We start from the raw sequence: 12000 nt of genomic DNA on the forward strand, positions 1-12000 counted from the left end.
CGCAAGCTCAGCGGCCATGGCTCATGGGCCCAGCCGCTCCGCGGCATGTGGGATCTTCCCGGACTAGGGCATGAACCCGTGTCCCCTGCATCGGCAGGTGGACTCTCAACCAGTGCGCCACCAGGGAAGCCCAACCAAGACATTCTTGAATGAATGCATATCCACACCTTGATGAAATGGTGAAGACACAAGGAAAAGAAGTTCACATCTTGCCAACTGGGTGTAGCAATATGGAGGATACTTTGCTGTGGAGTATTGCATATTTGTGGCAGCTGATATCAGCACCCCTGTCCTTGTAATCTGTTGGTGTTTAGACATGTGGTGTCCTAAAAGTGCTGCAAATCCCTGGGGGAAATTTTCATACTTTAAATAAATACTATTTTCCTAATCTTGTCCCAAATGTGGGGAAGAATATTTATTTATTTATTTTTTAAACATCTTTATTGGAGTATAATTGCTTTACAATGTTGTGTTAGTTTCTGCTGTATAGCAAAGTGAATCAGCTGTATGTATACATATATCCCCCAATCCCCTCTCACTTGTGTCTCCCTCCCGCCCTCCCTATCCCACTCCTCTAGGTGGTCACAAAGCACTGAGCTGATCTCCCTGAGCAATGCAGCTGCTTCCGACTAGTTACCTATTTTATATTTGGTAGTGTATATATGTCCATGCCACTCTCTCACTTCGTCCCAGCTTACCCTTCCCCTCCCCATGTCCTCAAGTACATTCTCTATGTCTGTGTCTTTATTCCTATCCTACCCATAGGTTCATCAGAACCCCCCCCCTTTTTTTTTAGATTCCATATATATGTGTTAGCATATGGTATTTGTTTTTCTGTTTCTGACTTGCTTCACTCTGTATGACAGACTCTATGTCCATCCACCTCACTACAAAAATTCAGTTTTGTTTCTTTTTTATGGCTGAGTAATATTCCATTGTATATACGTGCCACATCTTCTTTATCCATTCAACTGTTGATGGAGACATAGCTTGCTTCCATGTCCTGGCTATTGTAAGTAGAGCTGCGATGAACACTGTGGTACATGACTCTTTTTGAATTATGGTTTTCTCAGGGTTTATGCCCAGTAGTGGGATTGCTGGGTCATATGGTAGTTCTATTTTTAGTTTTCTAAGAAACCTCCATACTGTTCTCCATAGTGGTTGTATCAATTTACATTCCCACCAACAGGGCAAGAGGGTTCCCTTTTCTCCACACCCTCTCCAGCATTTACTGTTTGTAGATTTTTTGATTATGGCCATTCTGACTGGTGTGAGGTGTTACCTCATTGTAGTTTTGATTTATATTTCTCTAATGATTAGTGATGTTGAGCATTCTTTCATGTGTTTGTTGGCTATCTGTATATCTTCTTTGGAGAAATGTCTATTTAGGTCTTCTGCCCATTTTTGGTTATTGAACTGCATGAGCTGCTTATATATTTTGGAGATTAATCCTTTGTTAGTTGCTTCATTTGCAAATATTTTCTCCCATTCTAAGGCTTGTCTGTTCATCTTGTTTATAGTTTCCTTTGCTGTGTAAAAGTTTCTAAGTTTCATTATGTCTCATTTGTTTATTTTTGTTTTTATTTCCATTTCTCTAGGAGGTGGGTCAAAAAGGATCTTGCTGTGATTTATTTCAAAGAGTGTCTGCCTAAGTTTTCCTCTAAGAGTTTTAAATTCTCTGGTCGTACATTTAGGTCTTTAATCCATTTTGAGTTTATTTTTGTATATGGTGTTAGGGAGTGTTCTAATTTCATTCCTTTATATGTAGCTGTCCAGTTTTCCCAGCAACACTTATTGAAGAGGCTGTCTCTTCTGCATTGTATATTCTTGCCTCCTTTATCAAAGATAAAGTGACCATATTTGCATGGGTTTATCTCTGGGCTTTCTATCCTGTTCCATTGATCTATCTTTCTGTTTTTGTGCCAGTACCATAGTGTCTTGATTACTGTAGTTTTGTAGTATAGTCTGAAGTCAGGGAGCCTGATTCCTCCAGCTCCATTTTTCTTTCTCAAGATTGGTTTGGCTATTCAGGGTCTTTTGTGTTTCCATACAAATTGTGAAATATTTTGTTCTAGTTCTGTGAAAAATGCCATTGGTAGTTTGATAGGGATTGCATTGAATCTGTAGATTGCTTTGGGTAGTAGAGTCATTTTCACAATGTTGATTCTTCCAATCCAAGAACATGGTATATTTCTCCCTCTGTTTGTATCGTCTTTAATTTCTTTCATCAGTGTCTTATAATTTTCTGCATACAGGTCTTTTGTCTTCTTAGGTAGGTTTATTCCTAGGTATTTTATTCTTTTTGTTGCAGTGGTAAATGGGAGTGATTCCTTAATTTGTCTTTCAGATTTTTCATCATTAGTATATAGGAATGCAAAAGATTTCTGTGCATTAAATTTGTATCCTGCTACTTTACCACATTCATTGATTAGCTCTAGTAGCTTTCTGGTAGCATCTTTAGGATTCTCTATGTATAATACCATGTCATCTGCAAACAGTGACAGCTTTACTTCTTCTTTTCCAATTTGCCTTCTTTTTATTTCTTTTTCTTCTCTGATTGCTGTGACTAAACCTTCCAAATCTATCTTGAATAATAGTGGTGAGAGTGTACAACCTTGTCTAGGTCCTGATCTTAGAGGAAATGGTTTCAGTTTTTCACCATTGAGAACGATGTTGGCAGTGGGTTTGTCATATATGGCCTTTATTATGTTGAGGTAAGTTCCCTCTATGCCTACTTTCTGTAGGGTTTTTATCATAAGTAGGTGTTGAATTTTGTTGAAAGCTTTTTCTGCATCTATTGAGGTTACCATATGGTTTTTATGCTTCAGTTTGTTACTATGGTGTATCACCTTGATTGATTTGCATATATTGAAGAATCCTTGTGTTCCTGGGATAAACCCCACTTGATCATGGTGTATGATCCTTTTAATGTGCTGTTGGATTCTGTTTGCTAGTATTTTGTTGAGGATTTTTGCATCTATGTTCATCAGTGATATTGGTCTGTAGTTATCTTCTTTTTGTGGTATCTTTGTCTGGTTTTGGTATCAGCATGATGGTGGCCTCGTAGAATGAGTTGGGGAGTGTTCCTCCCTCTGCTATACTTTGGAAGAGTTTGAGAAGGATAGGTGTTAGCTCTTCTCTAAATGTTTGATAGAATTCGCCTGTGAAGCCATATGGGCCTGGGCTGTAGTTTCTTGGAAGATTTTTAATCACAGTTTCAATTTCAGTGCTTGTGATTGGTCTGTTTATATTTTCTATTTCTTCCTGGTTCAGTCTTGGAAGCTTGTATCTTTCTAAGAATTTGTCCATTTCTTCCGGGTTGTCCATTTTATTGGCATATAGTTGCTTGTAGTAATCTCTCCTGATCCTTTGTATTTCTGCAGTGTCAGTTGTTACTTCCCCTTTTTCATTTCAAATTCTGTTGATTTGAGTTTTCTCCCTTTTTTTCTTGATGAGGCTGGCTAATCATTTATCGATTTTGTTTATATTCTCAAAGAAACAGGTTTTAGTTTAATTGATCTTTGCTATCGTTTCATTCATTTCTTTTTCATTTATTTCTGATCTGATCTTTGTAATTTCTTTCCTTCTGCTAACTTTAAGGTTTTTTTTTTTTTGTTCTTTTTCTAATTGCTTTAGGTGTAAGGTTAGGTTGTTTGAGATTTTTCTTGTTTCTTGAGGTAGGATTGTATTGCTATAAATTTCCCTCTTAGAACTGCTTTTGCTGCATCCAGTAGGTTTTGGGTCATCATGTTTTCATTGTCATTTGTTTCTAGGTATTTTTTGATTTCCTCTATGATTTCTTCAGTGATCTCTTGGTTATTTAGTAACATATTTTTTAGTCTCCATGTGTTTGTATTTTTTACAGTTGTTTTCCTGTAATTCATATCTAGTCTCATAGTGTTGTGGTCAGAAAAGATACTTGATATGATTTCAATATTCTTAAATTTACAAAGACCTGATTTTTGACCCAAGATATGATCTATCCTGGAGAATGTTCCATGAGCCGTTGAGAAGAAAGTGTATTCTGTTGTTTTTGGATGGTGTGTCCTATAAATATCAATTAATTCCATCTTGTTTTATACGTCATTTAAAGCTTGTATTTCCTTTTTTATTTTCATTTTGGATGCCCATTGGTGAAAGTGGGGTGTTAAAGTCCCCTACTATTGTTGTGTTACTATCAATTTCCCCTTTTATGGCTGTTAGCCTTTGCCTTATGTATTGAGGTGCTCCTATGTTGCATGCATAAATATTTACAATTGTTATATCTTCTTCTTGGATTAATCCCTTGATCATTATGTAGTGTCCTTCTTTGTCTCTTGTAATAGTCTTTATTTTATTTTATTTTTTTTGTGGTACGTGGGCCTCTCACTGTTGTGACCTCTCCCATTGCGGAGCACAGGCTCTGGACACGCAGGCTCAGCGGCCATGGCTCACGGGACTAGCTGCTCCGCGGCATGTGGGATCTTCCCGGACCGGGGCACGAACCTGTGTCCCTTGCATCAGCAGGCAGACTCTGAACGACTGTGCCACCAGGGAAGCCCTGTAATAGTCTTTATTTTAAAGTCTATTTTGTTTGATATGAAAATTGCTACTCCAGCTTTCTTTTGATTTCCATTTGCATGGAATATCTTTTTCCATCCCCTCACTTTCAGTCTGTATGTGTCCCTAGGTCCTAAGTGGGTCTCATGTAGACAGCATATATACATGTCTTGTTTTTGTATCCATTCAGCCAGTCTGTGTCTTTTGGTTGGAGCATTTAATCCATTTACATTTAAGGTTATTAATGATATATATGTTCCTATTACCATTGTGTTAATTGTTTTGGGCTTGTTTTTGTTGGTCTTTTCCTTCTCTTGTGTTTCTTGCCTAGAGACGTTCCTTTAGCATATGTTGTAAAGCTGGTTTGGTAGTGCTGAATTTTCTTAACTTTTGCTTGTCTGTAAAGGTTTTAATTTCTTCATCAAATCTGAATGAGATCCTTGCTGGGTAAATAATCTTGGTTGTAGGTTTTTCCCTTTCATCACTTTAAATATGTCCTGCCACTCTCTCCTGGCTTGCAGAGTTTCTGCTGAAAGATCAGCTGTTAACCTTATGGGGATTCCCTTGTATGGTATTTGTTGCTTTTCCCTTGCTGCTTTTAATATTTTTTCTTTGTATTTAATTTTTGATAGTTTGATTAATATATGTCTTGGCATTTTTCTCCTTGGATTTATCTTGTATGGGACTCTCTGCACTCCCTGTACTTGATTTAATGTTTCCTTTCCCATGTTATGGAAATTTTCAACTATAATCTCTTCAAATATTTTCTCAGTCCCTTTCTTTTTCTCTTCTTCTTCTGGCACCCCTATAATTCGAGTGTTGGTGCATTTAGTGTTGTCCCAGAGGTCTCTGAGACTGTCCTCATTTCTTTTCATTCTTTTTTCTTTATTCTGCTCTGCAGTAGTTATTTCCACTATTTTATCTTCCAGGTCACTTATCCATTCTTCTGCCTCAGTTTTTCTGCTACTGATCCCTTCTAGAGAATTTTAAATTTCATTTATTGTGTTGTTCATCACTGTTTGTTTGCTCTTTAGTTCTTCTAGGTCCTTGTTAAACGTTTCTTGTATTTTCTCCATTCTATTTCCAAGATTTTGGATCATCTTTACTATCATTATTCTGAATTCTTTTTCAGGTAGACTGCCTATTTCCTCTTCATTTGTTTGGTTTTTGTGGGTTTTTACTTGCTCCTTCATCTGCTTCGTATTGCTCTGTCTTCCCATTTTGCTTAACTTACTGTGTTTGGGGTCTCCTTTTTGCAGCCTGCAGGTTCATAGTTCCTGTTGTTTTTGGTGTCTGCCCCCAGTGGGTGAGGTTTGTTCAGTGGGTTGTGTAGGCTTCCTGGTGGAGGGTATTGGTGCCTGTGTTCTGGAGGGTGGTGCTGAATCTTGTCTTTCTGATGGGCAGGGCTGTGTTTTGGGGTGTCTGTGAAGTTAGTATGATTTTAGGCAGCCTCTCTGCTAATGGGTGTGGTTGTGTTCCTGTCTTGCTAGTTGTTTGGCATGGGCATCCAGCACTAGAGCTTGCTGGCCATTGGGTGGAGCTGGGTCTTAGTGTTGAGATGGAGATCTCTGGGAGAGCTCTTGCCGATTGATATTACATGCGGCCAGGAGGTCTCTGGTACTCCAGTGTCCTGAACTAGGATCTCCAACTTCAGAGGCTTAGGCCTGACACCAGGCTGGAGCACCAAGCCCCTTCTGGGAAGTCTGAGCTCTTCTGCCAGCATTCTGTAGGTGTTCTGTAGAAGTTGTTCCACAGGTAGTTATATTTTTGATGTATCTGTGTGGAGGAATGTGATCTCCATGTCTTACTCCTCTGCCATCTTGAAGGTCCCATCTGGGGAAGAGTGTTTATCCTTATTGTATCTGAGATTGTCATCTGTATTTGAGGCTCTTGCTTCATGAGTAGATTCTGATGCAAATGAGCAAGAGGCAGTTTTTTAGCAAAGGACACAGGCAGGTATATTAAACTTTAGAGTGGCTTCACTTCCTAATGAAAAGAACACTAGTCCCAGGAATCAGGAGACAAGTTCTAGCTCCAAATCTGCAATTGACATGTTGCAAGATTTAAGCAAGTCACTTAAATTTTCTGGTCCTAGTTTTCTGGACTGTAAAATAAAGGGGATGGATGAGATAATTCCAGAGGTACTAAGTCTAAAATTCAATGACAATTCTAATGGAAAACAGGTTCATTAAGTAACAGGATTGATGTGTTGCTTCTGGGAAATAATACACGGTCATATTAGAAATGAACAAATTTGCAAAGTAGATTGAAACAACCTATTGTAGCTTCAGAATCTTGATCAGAGTTACAGGACAAACATCTTCTAACTGGTTTTAAGTGAATTGAACTTTTTGAGGTAGCGTGAGAGGGTTGGCTCTAAGGCTGTGCCCCTTGGCACACCAGTCCCTTGTTTAATATAATTTCCTCTCAAGGGCCAATGTAAGCAATCAGGCATACACAATGAAAGCCATTGAGTCAAAGTTTCAATGCTTAAGCAACTGTGGCAGGGTAAGTTTTGATGGTGGAATTTGTTAAAGCATCTAGATTGTTTACTTATGAACTTCATCAACTGAAACTTAATCATAAATAACTCTGGACACTTGACATTGAATGTCCTCTGTGAAGGCATCTTTTTGGAATTTAGTTACATCATTTGGTGATGATAATAGCATGAAACATCTTTTAACCTGATTTCTTCAGTATACAGACATTGAAAATTTATATTTTTTAAATGGAGTAAACCATGTTATTTAGTATTCCCAGGAATGATGGTGAATTCAAATATAGTTAATTTTTTCCCAAGGAGAAGTAAAGATTTATAAGCAAAACTTAGATCGAAAAAAACCTCTATTTCTACTATCTTAAATAGTGAGCAGAAGGAGAAACTCAGAGCAATCAGTGCAAGCAGGAGAGGTGTAGATTTACAGGGCTTTGGTGAGGCAGCTAGGTCAATTCTTGAAAAATTGTGAATAAAGGTGGTTTTTGATGCACTTCCCTATCTTTTTATTCATTTCCAAGCAATTTAATAAAACGTCTGTCAAGTGTAAAGAACCTCTGTGCTGGAACCTATTCTCAATGCCTTTGTGTTTTTCAGCTAGGATACAAATACATGTGATGAATTTTGATGGTAACATGACAAAGTAGAAAAGAACCCAGAAGTGAGAATGGCCCAAAGACAGGAGTCTTTAAAGTCTTAATCACCCAAGGGTGTGTATTTTTATAGACAGGATAGTTCCACAATAATATTGAGTATAAACCATGTTTTTTTCTAACTTTACAAAAATTCGCAAAGAGTTATCATTATCTCTACTATTAAAACAACAGAACAGGACTTCCCTGGTGGCGCAGTGGTTGAGAGTCCGCCTGCCAATGCAGGGGACACGAGTTCGTGCCCCGGACCGGGAGGATACCACATGCCGCGGAGCGGCTGGGCCCATGAGCCATGGCCGCTGAGCCTGTGCGTCCGGAGCCTGTGCTCTGCAATGGGAGAGGCCACAGCAGTGAGAGGCCCACGTATCACAAAAAAAAAAAAAAAAAAAAAAAAAAAAAAGAACAAAACCAACTGAGCCTTAGTGTTTAAATAACTTCTAGTGAGCAGTGAATATGAGATTCACACCCAAATCTACTAATGCCAAATCTCGTCCATTGCACCACAGATTGCCAGATGTAGCTCCTTAAATCAGAAGCCTCTTCATTAATCTGGACCATTAGAAAGGTCCAGTCTAAATATAGACACTGCAAAGAAGATTTTGACTCTAACACCCCTCCCCACTTTTCCCTACCCTACCCTCATCCCTGACGACTAAGGAGAGAGGAATTTATAGAACTGTAGTCTTTGCAGAACCAAGTTGGCTGATTCAGGAGACTACTACCCTAAAAATAGATTCTGGTAGAAGGAAAAAGTATGTACAATTCTGAAGAATGCCCTTGCAGTGTCTTGATTACTGATTAAAATATGATTTTGATAGGGCTGGTTACATAATTTTCAGGGTTCAGTGCAAAATGAAAATGAGGGGCCTCTTAATAATTCAAAAATCATTAAGAATTTCAAGACAGAGACAGCAGGGCATTAAACCAAACGTGGGGCCTCTGTAAGTGTGGAGCCTTTGTGATTGCACAAGGTTGCACGCCTCTGAAATTGGTCCTGGATCCTGAACTCAGAGAAGTAATGACCTCTCTCAGTTGTTTTTATTGATCTACATTGAAGATAGCTTGATATAAAGATTGAAAGATTATTCCCATTAATAAGGTTGTGGGGTGAAAAGCAAAGTTCCATTAAAATTTTAAAAGTTTTAGTCTGCATAAAATTTATAGGCACAGACAAGTTCTAGAGTGGTTAGGTCTACAATTTTGTCATTTTCTTGGTGGGAGAAGACAAGAGTGGCAGAAATGTATTTTAATAAATACATTTAGAATTGGAGTCCATAATTAGCTCAGCTGTTCAGAAACTGCATGTTGACTTCATGGACAAAGGAGGTAATAGGAACATGACAATATGTTTTATTTATATTGGTAATCTACTATTTTTTTCATCTTCTCCCTTTGAGGGAGAGGATAAAAGGTAGGCTGCATGTAAATGACACAGCTGAGTATTTGAAAATGCCTGCTTACTTGTCCTTGGACTTTGTGGAGCTGTAGGTTAAAGCAAATAAATGAAAGAAACAGTCTTGCCTTTCGAAGAAATGACAACTTAGCTTATATTTCAGCAAACAGATTTAGAAAAATACTTAAAGTGTGTGGTTGGGCTTAAAGAAGATTGAGGATGATATAAGAATAACTTCCAAATATTTTAGGAATAATTTACATAAATCAGGAGGTCAATGGAAAAGTGCCATGTAAGATATACGATCTACAAAAGAAGGGCTTCATTGATAATTCTGAGAGATCATCTTTTAGTTTTTCTTAAAATTAATAGTCTAGGGCTCTCATCTTTGAGAGGTATGATGCTTTAAAGTAGAACAATCAAGCTGCTCATTAATATTTATAGAATTTTAATAAGCTTTCTAGAGAATTACCACATTCTTCATCTGAAATTAGTTTGTCTTTATGAATTAGCTACATTGGCTCCAAACATCCTCAAGACAAAGACCGTTTAACCTGGTAGTTTTTATATTTAAGTAATACAACACTATTTACAGATGATGTTAGCTGCACATAATTGGCCTGAGGTCCTCCAGTCCAGTAGTTGTAGACATTTTTAGATGAGCTTTTAACTAGAATGGTTTTTAAAATTATGGTAATAAACTATTTTTCCACTTTTATTAAGCTATATTGGTGTACAGTGCTGTGTAAATTAAGGTGTACAGCATAGCGGTTTGATTTATATACATCATGAAATGACTATCACAGTAAGTTTAGTGAACATCCATCATCTTCTATAGACACCAAAGTAAAGAAATAGAAAAAATATTTTTTCCGTATGATGAGAACTCAGGATTTGCATATATTACATACAGCTGTGGTAATTATATTTATCACAATGAACATTACATCCCTAGTATACTTATTTATCTTATAACTGGAAGTTTGTACCTGTTGACCACCTTCATCCAGTTCCCCCTTCCCCACCCCCAACTTCTGGTTCCACAAATCTGATCTTTTTCTATGAGTTTGAAGTATAATTGACCCACAACACTGTGTTAGTTCCTGGTGCATGTCTTAGTGAACCAGTATTTCCATGCATTTCAAAATGATCACCACGTTAAGTCTAGTTACCATCTGTCACCATACAAAGATATTACATCGTTATTGACTGTATTCCCCACACTGTCCATTTCATGCCCATGACTCATTTATTTTCTAACTGGAAGTTTTTACCTCTTAATCTCCTTCACCTATTTCTTTCCCCCACCCTTCTCCCCTCTGGCAGCTACCTGTTTGTTTTTTGTAATTGTGACTCTGTTTCTGTTTTGTTATGTTTGTTCGTTTTGTTTTTTAGATCTTACATATTAGTGAAATCATATGGTATTTGTCTTTCTCAGTCTGACTTGTTTCATTTAGCATAATACCCCCCTAGGTCCACATGTTGTTGCAAATGGCAAGATTTCATTCTTTTTGATGTCTGAATAATATTCCAGTATATATATATATATATATATATATATATATATATATATATATGCTGTATCTCTCTGACGTGGGGCTGGGGCCGGGGAGGTTCTGAGGCTGCTTCCTCCAGCTGGTGGGTGAGGCCAGGTCTGGGGATAGGGCTGGCCTGCTGGTGGGTGGGGCTTTGTCCCCATGTGACTGACTGCTTGACTTTGGGGGGATCCCAGGACAAGTGCTGACTGGCTGGTGGGTGGGGTGGCCACATCCCAGTGCTAATAAGTTAGAGGGAGGACCCCAAAGTGGCGCTTGCCAGCCCCAGAGTCCTTATGGTACAGTGAGCTCCCCCAAGTGGCTGTCATCATCATCTAGGTCCCCGGGTGAATCCCAGTTGCTTCCTGCCTCTCTGGGAGGCTCTTTGAAGATTAGCAAGTGGGTCTGAGCCAGACCCACTTCTGTCCTGGGTCTTGGAGTGTGTGAGATTTTGTGTGCACTCTTTAAGAGTGGAGTCTCTGTTTCCAACAGCCCTCTGGGTCTCCTGAAAGCAAGCCCAGCTGGCCTTCGAAGCCAGACATTCTTCCAGTGCAAGACTCCTGGGCTGAGGAGCCCAGTGTGGGGCTTGGACCCCTTCCTCCATGGGGAGGACTTCTGTGATTGTGATATTCCTTCCCTTTCTGTGTTGCCTACCTGGGATTGCAGATCTTGATTATACCATGTCTCTGCCCCTCCTATCCATCTCATTGTAGTTTCTCCTTTATAGCTTAGTTGTAAAAGGTCTTTTCTGCTTATCTTCAGGTTGCTCTCATTGATAGTTGCTCTGTAAATAGTTGTAATTTTGGTGGGCGCATGGGAGGAAGTGAGCTCAGGGTTTTCCTACTCTACCGTCTTGGCCACTTTGCTAATAATAAACTATTAATGCTACAATCTAATTTTATAAGCTGAACTGGTTTAAAAATTATTTTTATTCTGCAGTCTGTATTATACTATTTTAAAAGGTCCCTATAAGACGATTTGGCAGTTTCTCATAAAGTGAAACAGTTTTACAATATGACTCTGTATTCACACTCCTAGGTATTTCCCAACTGAATTTAAACCTCTATTCAAACACAAACCTATAAATAAATGTTTATAGAGGCTTTATTTATATTCACTAGAGATTGGATTTAACCAAGATGTCTTTCATCAGAAAAATGAATCTTCTTTTACTAAGTGAAAGAAGCCAGATCACAAAGGCTTCATATTGTATCATTCCATTCATATGACATTCTGGAAGAGTAAAACTACAGAGACAAAACAGATCACGGGTTGCCAGGCATTGGTCTAGTAGTGGTTGACCACAAAGAGAATGCACAGGTAATAGAATTATTATTATTCTGCCCTAAATAGAATTTAGGGTAATAGAATTATTCCGTATGG

Source organism: Grampus griseus (assembly GCF_964374135.1).
Source record: "Grampus griseus genome assembly, chromosome: 1".
In the NCBI taxonomy this organism is placed as follows: domain Eukaryota; kingdom Metazoa; phylum Chordata; class Mammalia; order Artiodactyla; family Delphinidae; genus Grampus; species Grampus griseus.